This window comes from Diceros bicornis, chromosome 11 (assembly GCF_020826845.1).
Source record: "Diceros bicornis minor isolate mBicDic1 chromosome 11, mDicBic1.mat.cur, whole genome shotgun sequence".
NCBI lineage: Eukaryota > Metazoa > Chordata > Mammalia > Perissodactyla > Rhinocerotidae > Diceros > Diceros bicornis.
This window is the reverse complement of record NC_080750.1, coordinates 14,100,286-14,115,154: the sequence shown is the minus strand read 5'-3', so window position 1 is coordinate 14,115,154 and position 14,869 is coordinate 14,100,286.

Sequence of the window (14,869 nt, the reverse complement as noted above, 5' to 3'; positions counted from 1 at the left end):
TCTCCTGCGTTTTTGCAGCCCTCTCGCTGGGGGACTGCAGTGGGAACATGGAGCTTCCAACCTTGGTTTGTGCATTGGCATTTTTGTGTTGCCACCTCTTCCAAAGCTGGATGGGGAGGGAAGGAGAGAGGATAGGTCCTGGAAATAATTACTTTTTTCTTCCCAAATCTAAACATTGCTTGTGAAAACTTGTCTTGGGGTTGTGAATGGGTGGAGGTGTGTAAGTAGAGGAAATGTGCCTCTTTAAAACCCTAAGGTTTTACCGTTAATATTGAGGCTGATTTGCATATACATAAATGTAGCATTTGTAAATATAGCAGAACTTCAATAGCATTTTTATTTTGTTATAAATCTATGTAAATCACTGCCACAATTGGTGTTAGCATTATATTTTACTAAAGAATTATAACTAGCATGGTTCTATAGTAAAATCCAAATGAATGTTTTAAAGTTGTTTTTGATGAGAGAAAAATATAATTGCCATTACTCCCAGGCCTCATGCTTTTATAGTTTACACGTAAGCATTTCTAGATCTGGAAAATATCTCTCAAGTTAAGCAAGGTTGGTCTCAGGGCCATAAGAGAGAACCCCTTCCTTACTTCTTGTCTCATTCTCGGTCACAAGTAAACAACACGAGAAAAGGAACATCACTAAGAACAAAAGAATCCTGATTTATGGTAGCATCTCTGAGCAAAAATATCCTGACGTTCGCAAATATATTTTAAGGATGATACAAGTTACCGCTAATATTTTAGGTATTCCTTTTTTAAAAAGTGGTGTTTCATCATTTTGGTGTTGCCCCAATCTGGTGAGCTTTCCCTGATGGAAAAAGTCATCGTCATCATGCGTCTCCCAGTAGTGGATTGAGAAATGATGTGTTCATTTAACTGTAATTTCTCAGGATTTCTTTGGAGCTCTCTCTCACAGCCTTGGGTACCGTGGGCTCAAAACTGTTATCAGGCCCGAGATTGTTAACTTGGTATATGACAGAATAAAAAATTAACTCTGGAGCCTTCAGTCTGAGCCATCTCAGAATATTCTTAATTTCCTAGGCACATGAAATAGTGAGGAATGCAATAGCTGTCTTCTACTAAAATGGTGCTGCTGATCCAGTGTCCAAGTTTATTTTCTTCCTTTTTTAAAAAATGCTTAACACGATACTATAGAACAAATGTTTATATTTGTTACAAAATAGGCTGCCTAGATATTTGATGACATATTTAATTTCCTAATCCTGCAAACATTTAGGCAATTAGAATAAGTTTTTATTCCTTGGGTCCATGCCACCTTGGTATATTACATGGCAGGAGGAAACTAATCTAAGATTTTAAGTAATGTTGATAATTCATATACTGAAAATTGAGAAAGGTCATAGGACCACTGAAACTTGATCATCTAAATTAATATAAAGGAGTTCATATAAAATATCAGTTTCTGACAAGAAACACTGTAGACCTACTAGGAATTAATTACACTTAGAAAGCATAGAAGAATCCATTTGCCTTTGCAAAATAGTGTAAAAATGAAAAGAATCCCAGCTCCCAGTGGACACCTGAATCATTTCTTACTTCATTTTTTTGTTTTGTGTTCTTGGAAAACATCAAATAATGCTCTTTTCCTTAACGTTAATTTTGGCTGACATCTTTTACATAATGTTTGCTGGCATATCTTTTTTTTTCCCTTCTTCTGCTAGAGACTTTCTGTGAGTATATGTAAATTTTAGATATGTTTCTAATAAACAACGTATGGTAAGATTTCACATTTCTTATCCTGTCTGACAATGCTGTGTGCTTTTCAGTCCGTGATGATGAATTTGTCCTGTCTCTCCCACAGTCTCGTCTAGCCTCCTTTGGATGGCTGACTGGGCTTGTATTGGAGTCTGTACCCAGAGAGAAATACGTTCTTTACACTTAACATATGAAATTCATCATCACCAACGTGTAAATCTGATAAAAGCTTGACATTGTAGACACACTCCAAGACCCTCCTCTGTATGGTTCTCCCTGACCCAGGGTAGCCGCTGATGCAGAACTGAAGGCAAAAGAGATTCCTTAAAAAGCATTCCCGGGGTTTTGATACCACGGACACAGGTATAACTGCTGAACTCTGAATAAATACACCACCTTTACTGGGATTTAGTTGTTGGAACAATATATCCTCTGTTCATTCTTTAATATTTGATAAAGCAACCCATAAAAAGGGAAGTGCATTGACTTCCAACTCTATATTTTTTCCTTTCTAAAGTAACTGCTAGCATCTGGAGAGCTGAAATTGCCTTTGATGGACGAAAGAAGGTCTGAAATTAACTTTTATGAAATTGAAGCAAACCATATAGTTCCTATGTTAAGCAGGAACGTAAAAGTATGGAGATGGGGTGTAATACCACATTTAAATGATTCTAAAACTTTTATTTCAATTTGGCAAACTGATGGGTCTTTTATGGAATATTACATATGGTAATTAGGATTACTAAGTACTCATTAAAATTAGATTTTGTGGAAATTAACCAATCACTACTTTTGACTGCCTTAAGTCTAGCTTAATTATTAAAATGTAGGATATCCTCTCCTGATCCTTCTTTTTGGTAATCTGATTTACCACATAAGTAAAATAACTGTTTGCAGTTCATCTTCTATCTGGCAAATAGAGTACATAGCTTTCTCCAGCACAGAAAATAAAACAGTGTCAAGTGCAACACTCTGAGTGTCGCTTCAGCCTTTCCTGCTCTTCTCACGTGGAATTCATTTTTTGTGCTGTTGCAGCTGCTGTGTGACCTTGGTGTAGTCTCCAGTTTCACCTTCAGCTGGGTTTTGAGAGTGACAAGTTGGTATTGTTCCCAGACTCAAATTATGATATTTAGGATATTAAGTTGTATCCTTTCTGCTCTGACTACAAAATATGACATTGGGGCAGACGAATTTAGTTGATTAGGGTATTATTAGACTAAGTATGTGAGTTGAGCCAATTGGCTTTATATGAGGAAAACTATTCCGTAGTTTTCTGAGTCACAGTTCCCACCCCTGATGGTGCCGGCCCAGTAAAGGGCTTGTAGCTTGTTTAGGATGGATCCTGAGAGAGGGCAGCACAGAGTCATGAGGATTAAAAGACGAATTCAAAATGTATGTGCTACAGACAGGAGTACACCACTACCTTTCTAACAACAGATAAGTTGGAATTAAAATTTCAGATAAGAGTATTCCAATTTAAGAACTCAAATGTCTTTCCTAAGGCTTGTATGTTATAGACAGAGTTGAGCTTAAACCTCCATCTCCTGACTTCTCTCTTTCTTCTCTTACTGGAGATCAATCACATCATACTTGTACAACACCAATTCTGAGTCTGAATTTTACATCTGTATGTATGTATATGGGAAAGGATGCAACCTTCTAAATGGCACATTCGGTACTCCTTTAAAGGAGTAGTTTATAACTTATGTATAAGAACATATGTTGGTGCATAATATTCATATTCAGTGAGTAAGTTAAAACTAATTTTCAATTAGACTAAAATTAGCTGTGTCAGAAAAATAATTAAGACATATTTTTGGGAGGGGGATTTGTCTGGCCAATTGTTACCAACTTTGACCAAAGTCACTGACTTTGAGATGTGTGTTACATAAAGTTAATAATCAGAGCCAAATCTTTAAAAGCTTATTTAAATATCAAATTAATAGCATATTTCCACATTTTTTGTACATTTTACCTCCTTTATAAATATCATTTTTAGCTTGTTTCCTGGATGGTCTGTTACAAATGCATACCCATATCTTATGGGAATTTAAAATACACGTACAAAATTGAAATGAACAGTACATTACCAAATTTCATGTTTTAATTAGACATAAAATAATCAGTTAGAGGCACAAAATATCCTATACACTCCTGCTTTGACTGAGGAAGTCAAAATTTACTTTAACAAAGTACTTTAACAAAGGTACTACAGTGTAACAAATCACTGAGAATTTAGTTACAAAATATATTTCACCTGAAGCTCAAAGCTATGTTAGTCTGCAATTCTCTCATACTTGGAAACAAGAAAGTAAGAAAGAGGAAGGGAAGGGAGAAAGGATAAAAAGAAAGAAATTAAACTTGTTGTAGACATGGGACAAAAATCAAGGTGAAAATAACTATATATTTTCTCATTTATTGGAAGGGAAGGATAGGCATAAGAAAAAGGGTGAAAAGATCTTCAATTTGGAAAGATGAGACACCTGTAACATCATTTATCAGCTGAGTGATGTCAATTTCCTTAACAGTGAAATGGATTTAGTAGTATCAACTTGTTGGTTTTGTTGTGAGAAGTAAATCTGAAACTGCGTACAATTCTGTCAAGGATGCCTGGCACATAACTGGAGTTCAAGAAATGATGTTACCCTAGTGCTCCTCCAGGTAATTCCCTTGTCATCCCATATATACTTTTCAGAAACTTCTGCTACTCCCCAGCATTCCAGCTCATACCTTGAAGCAAACCTGTCACAAGCCAAATTAGACAAGATTTAAGTTGTATATCATTGACATTATTGCAGTGGTAGAAGCATTTCATTTAGGGATGTTTGGAAAATTCTCAAATACTATATTTATCAGTTTAGCACATCATACTTTAACAAAATTACCTATTCTTTGAACTCAAGCATATAAATAAGATATTTTTGTTAATGCCTAGATTATCAGGTATTTTTTACTGTGCTCAAACTACATTTTGCTCTTATCTTAAAACATAACTCAACAATAATTTTGATTTTGTAGAACTTGAGCTACCTACCTCTTCATTTACAAGGGAGTGGTACCCAAATGTTCAAAAGAGGGAACAACCTTATTACATTGTTCATATTTTAAATGACATACCTCATATCAAAATGAAAATCTGCTATTAGATCAAGTAACAAAAACCAGGTGTTCAAAATAATTTAATTGCATCAACACCCACAAATTGTCACGTACGTGCAAATGAACATAAATACATCTTTTCTCTTTAGACATATTGAAAGAAAAGGAAGGAATGTTGTGAGAAGATTAAAAAACAGAGAAACGAGTAAGTCATTTATTATGGCTAAATTCAGCTAATACTTTGAATGGAAAAATTAAGGTAAAACAGTATACCATGAGATGAAAAACAAGGTTATGTTTTGAAAAATGATATAAAGCAGGGGTTTTTTTAATATAATGATTCTTTGAGATAATTTTTGAATGCTGATTTTCTTAAGCAACTCAACAGTAGTGAAGTATCCTAGAATTAAGAATATTTTCTTTCACAGAATTGATAAAGTTTGTAGAGAAATTATTGCAAATAAAGATCGTGAAATACGTTGGTAAAAGACTAATACTTTTTCAGTTTTCTTCACTTGCTTTTTGAAGTTTATACCACAAATATAATTAATATTTCACTTATTTAATTGCATAGTATGTTAGTCAGACACGAGTACTCTTGCAGGTTAGACAGACAAGTGTGAAGCGTTACTGAGAAATGCCTCACTGTGGCTGATAAATGGAGGCTGAACAGCTAGAAATGATAAGGAACATGAGTGTCTTTTCCATTACTTTCAGATTTGCATTTGATAGCTTCCACAGGCTCTGAATACTAGGATATGTTAGTATCTCTGGAAAAAAAACTGGCTTTTCATATTTTCTTTGGTCTTGTTGTCATTATAAGTTCCAGGAGCAATTTGTTTTCCTAATCATTTGTTTGGGTCTCATGCTTTGTAAATTAAATATGTTCATGGAATTAGTCATAATATGCCTTTCTGTCTTGCTGACAGGGTGTGGTTATCTAACAGGGGATGTTTCATCAATTAAAATATCTCATCTTCTGTAAAGAGAAATATCGGATGCTTTGGAACCTTTGATATAAAAAGATCTACTTGGTTATGGATACTAAATGTTGAGGCTCACTGGATCTAAAGTTTTTGTTGTTTTAAACTGTTGCAACGTGTTTTCAGAAGGAATTTTCTGGACCAAAATATCAGGTGTTAACTGCTCTTTCTCCATACAACATGCCTGTGGTAGATTGTTGCATTAATGACTCCAAGTGAATCATGGCTCCTGGCATCCATGCCTCTTGTGACATCTCTTCACACATGGACTCTGGCTTGGCCTGTCGCATCCTTTGGCCAATGGAACTTCTACAAACATGACCAAGCAGATATGGCTTGCTTCTTGGAATGTTGCCAATCGCCATCATGTAAAGAAGACAGGTCAGCATCTTTAAGGATGAGAAAACACATGAAGAGAGAGAACTAGCCATCGTATGTAAGCCAGCTCCCAGCCAACCTTGCAGAATACAGCCACACAAGTGAGCACAGACAAGACCAGTAGAAAAACCTCCCACCCAACCTACAGAATCCTGAGATATACTACATTGTCGTTTTAAATCCTTAAGTTTTAAGGTGGGTTATTATAAAGTAACAGGTAACAAATACAGAAATTATCACATAGAAAAGGGTTTCTAAGAAAAAACCTACGATATATGGCATTGGCTTTGAGACTAGGCAGCAGATATATAGGCTGGAAAAAATGGCAAGTAAGCTGTTGACAGAGGCTGGAGGAATGGCAAAGAAATTTTAGTGAATGCTGAAAAAGTGTGAGTAAACTGCTATTGAAGCTTTGAAAAATAGTGTTTTATCATCATGAAACAATTGCTTAACTGTGCCTGCAGTAAAATGGAAGTTAGAAAATTTGTACCTAATAAACTTGTGGTTTTAGCTAAGGAGATTCCCACACAGAATGATGAAACTACAGTTGACTTCTTTTAGCTGTGTGTGATAAGATATGGAACGAGATGAACTAAGAAAGGATAATTCAGTTTGCAAACAGAATTTAGAAGAAATATGTCTAATCCAAGTCTTACCGGGTTGAGGAAAATTGAATGGTTTTACATTTCCAATCTCTCTAGCGAGGGTTATCTCTCTAGATAACAGATTCTCAAAGTAAGAAACAGCCTCAGGGAGAAAATAAAATCAGGGATATTGTCTATAAAAGCCTTTATTAAGACCTCAGAAAGATTGAAGTGGTGCTGAGTAGACCTCCAGTTCAGCTAGACAAAAATGTTTCTGGGAATATTAAGGGTGTTGTTCCGTGACACTGTTATTCCATGAAAAGTACAGAGATGTCTGTCTGAAAAAGAATTATGGATATGGCATTTGGGACATGGAGTAAGCCCCGGTTATATTCATAGAATACCCAAAGAGCGTCGGCTTGGACTAAAAGGGACTGAGTCAGTTCAAAATGAAAAAGCATCTGGGCCCCAGCATTCTATGGGAAGGAAGCAGGCTGGAAAAACTATTCAGCTATTTGAAAATATTCAAATGCAGGCCATTTCTTACGGAAATGGCAAGACCTCCCCGAGGATGGAACCAAAGAGAACAATGAATGAGAACCACTTCTATGGAATAGACCTGGGTTCTAATCAAGGAATTTTCCTGGTCTCTGAATGGAAGCTCTAACAAAATGTGCCCAGCTGGATTTTAGAATTCCCATGGACCTGCCATGTGCCTCTAATTCCTTGTATTTGTCATCTGTAAATAGGGACAGTTTTATTTCCTTACAAGACTATTCAAGTTATCTATTTCATCTTGGGTGAGTTGGTAGTTTGTGGGTTTTGAATAATTGATCAATTGGACAATTTCATCTAAGTTGTCAAATTTATGTGCATAATTGTTGATAATATTCTTTTATAACTGTTTTAATGTTTTGGGGAGTGGTAATGCTATCTTCTCTTTCATTCCTGATATTGATAATTAGTTTTCTCTTTTTTTTCTTGGTCAGTCTTGCTAGAGGGTGTATCAATTTTGTTGATCTTTTCAAAGAACCAGCTTTTGGTTTTATTGATTTTCGCTATTGATTTTCTGTATTCTGTTTCACTGATTTTTGCTCTTACCTTTATTATTTCCTTCCTTCTACTTGCTTTGGAATTTTGCTCTTCTTTTTCTAGTTGCTTCTGGTAGAACCTTAAATTAGTGATTCGAGACTATTTTTTCTAATCCACTTAATGCTGTAAATTTCCCTCTGAATACTACTTTAGCTGCATCCCATGAATTTTGATATGTTGTACTTTTATTCAGTTCAAAATGTCTGCTAATTTCCCTTGAGACTTACTTTTTGGCCCTGAGTTATTTAGAAGTGTATTGATTAATTTCCAAGTACTTGAAGACTTTCCTGCTTTCTGTTGTTAATTTCTTGTTTAATTCCATTATAGCCAGAAAAATACTTAGTATGATTTCAATTTTTTAAATTTGTAGTGTTTGTTTTATGATCCAGAATATGATCTATCTTGAGGAATGCTCCATGTGTACTTGAAAAGAATATTCTGTTGTTGGGTGGCATGTTCTATAGAGGCCATAGTTAGATCCTTTAGTTGATGATGTTGTTCACTTCCTCTATAGCCTTGCTGAGTTTTTCTGTACTAGTTCTATTTATTACTGAGAGGAAAGTGTTGATGTTTCCAATTATTTAGTATGGATTTGTCTATTTCTTTTTTCAGTTCTGTCAGTTTTTGCTTTATATATTTTGAAGTTCTCTTGTTGGGTGCATACTCATTGAAGAACGTTATTTTTTTTGTTGAATTGACCTTTTATTATTATGTAATATCCCACTTTATCCCTTAGAACTACACCACCAGCATTTTTGGGTCTCCAGTTTGCAGACAGCAGATTCTGGGACTTCTCAGTCTCCATAATTGTGTGAGCCAATACTTTATAATAAATCTCTTACTAGATTAGAGAGAGAGAGAATCTCCTCTTGGTTCTGTTTCTCTGGAGAACAATACAATATTCTGTTTCTTTGCTAAGGATTTCTGTTTTTCCATTGGCTTCAGGAGTGTACATGATTGCTTGCTATAAGATAATTCCAACATCTGTGTCATGTAGGCATTGGCATTGGTTCATTTTTTTTCCCCATGTAAGTTGCGATTTTCCTGGATCTTTGTTTTGTAATTTTGGATTGTATCCTGGACATTTTGAATATTATGAGACTTTGGGTCTTTAAATCCTGTGGAGAATGTTGATGCTTTTGTTTTTGCAGCCAGTTGAATTGGTTGGGTTCAGGTCACAAGTTCCAATCTTTCATCTGTAGGGTGTAGTTCTAATGTCAGTTCCAGTTGAGTTTTCAAATTCTTTGCAGTGCTATTTGGATCTATCCCGTATGTGTGCCACCCAGTGGTCAGTCTTGGACCTGGGTAGTGGCATATCATTAGTTCCGTTCTTAAAATCTTTGACTTGCTAAGTAGGATCAGATCTACACATGCACAGCTTAGGGGTGGGCCCAAGAGTTCATAAATAACTTCATGAGGTTGCTTTTCTGAGTTCTTTCCTCTCCACAATCTGTCTGATTCTTTTCAGTTCCCTAGAGCTCCCCATTTTGCTCCTCCAGCTCAATATTACCCTGCTCTGCTGTATACTTCTGCAACTTCATCTGCATCCACGATTAATCAGCAGGACAGAGGGAAAAAACTGTGGAGGCTGGATCACCCTCTTGTTATGGCAGCACCACTGAATGGGGAGCACATTGTTACTCCCTCAGGGTTTTGGTTCCTGCAGCCTCCTGCTTCTGGCCGTGTCTCATCACCATGGTATTAATTAGGGATTAGAGTGTGAGAGAACAGAGGATAGAAAGGAAAAAAAAAAAAAAAAGATTTCCATACTCTTTCTGAGTCTTATGTATTTATTTTCCTGCTTTTTGCATCAGAACTAGTGGGCTTTCTATTTGCCCTCTATGCCCACATAAGTTCACTTGGGGCTACCAGAGGGGAAAAAAGTGGTATACTTATCGTGAATTTGTTTGGACTTGAATTCTGATCTTCTTCCTAATCCACTTGCTATTATTTACTTTTCAGATCTCTCAAGTAGCCGCTGCATGCATTCTGTCCAGGTTTGATAGCTATGTTCCGTGGGAGAAATACTCCCATTCCATTTTTCTCAGAAGTGGATCCCCATTCCTCTTTTCGAAGGGGAGTGTCTATTGCAGTTATCCGGCCCTATCTCACCATTATATATTGGGTTAATGGGAGCAGATAACTTGTCTTTTTTGTTCAGATCTATAGATAAAGAAGAGCTGCATCTGGGGATCCTCAATCACACCTGGACCTGCTGCAGATCATGAAATTATCGCCTCTAAGCCCAATGCCAGATTGGATGAGATTTTGGAATCTTGATAGAAAGTAAATGCATTTTGATTATAGAAGGAATATGAATTACTGGGGGCTGTGGAAGCCATGAAAATGCACTACTCAGAGCTTCTGCTGTGGAGATATAGTTGAATGATGGCTCTAGCTATTGCCCCTTTGGATCCTCCACAGCTTTCATGCTGAGGCCATGCTTCTCATGCCAATTGAAAGAGTACTAACAGAGGCCCATTGCAGTGAGCCTCAAGACATCTCTGATGGGCTGCTTTGGCTTCAAGACTGCCTATTGGCCTGGATGAACCTTTCTTAGAACTACCTTGCAGTCTGAGACTCCTCCTACTGATCCTTCTTCTTACTTCTTCCACAGGTGTCAGACCTGCATCACAATCTGAAGATGCTCTGTGCCTTCTCTGACTATCCTCCCCCTCTATCTTTCACAGACATTTTCTCTGATAAATCAATGCCTATCTAATCCTATCTTGGAAACTGCTTACTGGAAGACAAAAAATAGCACAGGACGCAAGGACAAACTGTGGTAGATTGTTATATTAATGACCCTGAAGTATCATGCCTCTCACTACCTACTCCATGTGTAGTCCACACTGTATCAGGGTTCTTCAGAGGAACAGGCCAAAAGAATATATATATAAAGAGACTTATTTGAAGGAATGGGGTCTTTCAGTTATGGGGCCTGGAAAGGTGGGAAACTTAGGCAAGGGTTGATGCTTCTGTCTTGAGACAAAATTTCTTATTTGCTGGGAAACTTCAGTTTTTGCTCTTAAGGCCTTCAACTGGTTGGATGAGGGCCACACACAATATCAAGGGTAATTTCCTTTACTTAAATTCAATTGATTATAGATGCTAATCACATCTACAAAATACCTTCATAGCAACACCTAGGGTAGTGTTTGATTAAATAACTGAGAACTATAGCATAGCCAAGTTGACGCATAAAAATGACTCTCACACCCACATTGACTTTGGACTTGGCCGTGTGGCTTGATTTGGCCCACGGGTCAGCAACTGACATATGATAATCACTTGCACATTGGGTCTTGCCCTTTTGGAATACCACCACCATCGTTAAAGGAGTCTAGCCTTCTTGAAGATTAAAGATAACATGCAGGAGACCCAACTCTCCCAAATGAGTCCAACTCCTGGCCAACCTATCAGCTTATTATGGTCACATGGTTGAGCCCACAAAGTCCAGCAGTAGAACCACTTCAGACTAACCACAAAATTGTGAGAAATAATAAATAGTTGTTACTGTTTTAACACATTATGTTTTTGAGTGGTCTGTTACCAGCAATAGATAGTTAATGATGTCTCCTTGACAATGTTGAGAAGAATCACAAATATAAAATAAGAACAAATATATTATGTATTTTCCAAAATATTTATCCTCTGGTGAGTGTTTAATACTTTATCTTACTTAAAATTTACAAAGGTGAATCCACAACCAGACTACACTCTGGATGTATGTCTTTTAGCTGTGCATGTGAGTGTGTGTGTGTGTCGTGCATGCACTTGGAAAGCTTTATACAGAAATGTCCTAAGAGAGTTTTAAGTAACTCTAACCATTTTCTTAGGTTCTTGTCCCTGGGAAAATTATACCTGCCTCAAAATGAATTTCACTTATGGTATTTCAGAGAACCAAGGGTCTAAAAGTATCTTTTAAAACAACTCACAAGATCTAGCCTAAAGAGATTGGCTCAAATTATTTTTAATGTCCTTTCCATGTGCTATATGACAGTAGATTTTATGGCTTGTGAGAATTTGGGTAAGGAGAATTTACTTAGCAAATTTGGGTAAGTAGAATTTACCTATTTAAATGGGAAAGTTTCTCACTAAAAAATTTCTAATTACTAAAGTCAAAATTTTTTACTTAATTTAGCCTTTAATTAGTAAAGAGAAAGAGCTGCTCAAGGAGTCCTTGGCTTCTAATACTGCGATTCCATAGAAAACATTATACTAAGTTCTAGAGCAACTAGCATTATTGGAACTCATCTTGCCTGTGAGTTGAGCAATCGCAGCTATTTGTAGCTCCATTTCCAGGGGACAACATGCAGCACACACTTGTCCAAGATTTTTTACTGAATTGTCAACTTGAATATACACATACTACAAACTTCTGTGATATTCCATTTGATAAGTTCTATAGTTTTTAAACAATAGTTATTTAATTAGTGTCGACTAATCTAAAAGATATTTGCAAATATGATTTGCAGTTTTGGGGATTACCTGCAGTTTGAAGAAGTCAAGAAATCCAAAATGGTCTGTCAGCACTGGACGTTTTGCCTGTTGTGGTAGAACGATGGTGCGTGGTGCTCCAATTGCTTCCCATCTGGAGATGGCATTTAATTGTGAAGTGGATCACACTCGTTAGTGCTTATCACACTTGCCTTTCTCTACTTACCTCTATAGGCCAAAGACATGGCTGTGTCCAAAATGGAAGTTAAACTAATCCATTCTACTCTCGTCTAGCATATTAACTCTTCAAGTGTGACTTAAATATATCTGTTCAGATATAAGTGTGAATAAGCATAATATTATTGATCATATAGCTATCCAATGTTAACTCAGCAATAAAAGAGAGCACTGGCAGAGATGTCCAAAGTATAATAATTCAAAAGACCTTTACATTTTGTGATGTGATGTCTATCTTCAGATGCAATTGGATATAGTACAATTAACCTCAGTGGGAATGGAAGGGGCTAGAGCAACCCACTAAAGTAAGGAGGTCAGTAATCGGAGAGGTGAACAGAGCAATGATACAAATTTCCAGTAGGTGTACTATACTATTCTGATAGTCTGGAAATAAATGCTTAGTCCACTCGTGTTGTGGTGCAGGTTGGAAGCAGCGTAAGTAACATCAGTATTATTGCAAATAGGCAGAGCCCAGTGACAGGAGTGCAGGAACAGATTGGAAGACAGTTGGCTTCATGGATTCTGCTGGCAAGGAGCAGATCTCCAAATGCTGAGTTAAGGTTCAGAGATGGGATATCAGCAGCTAAGGTAGCAAAGATTCGTTGGAGGTTATGTAGACAGTGTCCTGCTAAAACGAGACAGGAAGAGGAATTTAGTACTTCAGATTCAACAGATGCCATATTAGACTTGGCTCTCTGTGACCATCTTTAGCCTAGGCCATGCCAGATATCACGGTTCTCTGGGACCTACTTCATCCTAAGGACCTGCCCATATAGAGACCACAGCGTCTGAACTGTTGTCAGAGCATGCAGCAGTCAAATGTTGCAGATATTGCAGTTGCTGCAACTGACACCTTCCAAGGGATGATTCTCTTGGCTCCTGGACTCACAGCATCCATCTCAGTCATGCATTTTCAGTCAATGCCCATAGTGTATGTTTCCAAACGGCTACTCTACCATATTTTCACCACTATAATGCTCTGAACCTTCTTGTTTCTAATGTAGCCCACACCACTCACCATCACCCCCAGGCCCTACAGTCCACTGCCCTAATGCTTCTCTTATATCTTCTGAAACTGCCTCTCTGTTTTCAGCAAGCCACTGATAGCTTCCATTTTTTTCTGAGCGTGTGCTTCACCTTCCAGCTGACACATGTCTCAAATGGTGGATTCTTTTTGTCTCATGTCTCATAAACCTCAGTCAAGAGGTGGGATTGCTGCCAAGGAATGCAAGGTTGGTTTAACATTTGAAAATCAACGTAATTCACCAAGTTAACAAAGTAAAAAAGAAAAATGACATGATGATCTCAATAGACATGGAAAAAGCATTTGACAAAATTCAACATCTATATCTGATAAAATTCTTGGCAAACTAGGAATAGAAAGGTACTTTCTCAACCTGATATAGACCATGAACAAAAATCGATAGCTATCATCGTGGTCATGGTGAAAGACAGAATGCTTTCCCCCTGAGATCAGCAGTAAGACAGGAAGTCTGCTCTTACCACTTCAATTCACCATTGTACTGGAGGCTTCCGTCCATGTTATTCACAGACAGCATGATCACCTATGTAGAAAATCTGATGGAATCTACAAAAAGCATCTCACTAATAAGTGCATTTAGCAAGATTGTAGGATAAAAGATCATTACACCAAAATCTATTCTATTTCCATATACTAAGAATGAATAATCAGACATTAAAATAAAACAAAATCATTTAAACCAGCCTTAAAAATACAAAATACATTGGGATAAATCTAATAAAAGATGTGCAAGATCTGAAAAATACAAAATATTACTGAGAGGAATTTTCAAAGACTCAAATAAAGGAAGAAATATGCTTTGTTCATGAGTTGGAAGACAATATTGCTAAAATGACATTTCTTCCCAAACTGATCTATAGATTCAACACAATCCAGACAAAAATTTTTGTAGGCTTTTTTTCTGGAAATCCATAACATGATTCTAGAATTCATATAAAAATGCAAAGATCAAGAATAGCTGAAACAGTTTGAAAAAGAAGAATAAAATGGAGGACTTATACTACCTAACGTTAAGCTATAGTAGTCAAAACAATACAGTATTGACATAAGTATTAGACAAATAGAGCAACAGAACAAACTAGAAAGTCCAGAAATAGACCCACATATACAGGGACAATTGATTTTCCATAAAGGTGCAAAAGAAATTCAGTGAAGAGAAGGTTGTCTTTTCACCAAACAGTGCTGCAACAATTGGATAGCCACGTAGAATCATGTGATGGGCCAGCTCAACTGCGGACTGATCCAGGTGTACTGTGTTGGTGATTGAAAGGCCACGAGCAGCACTGC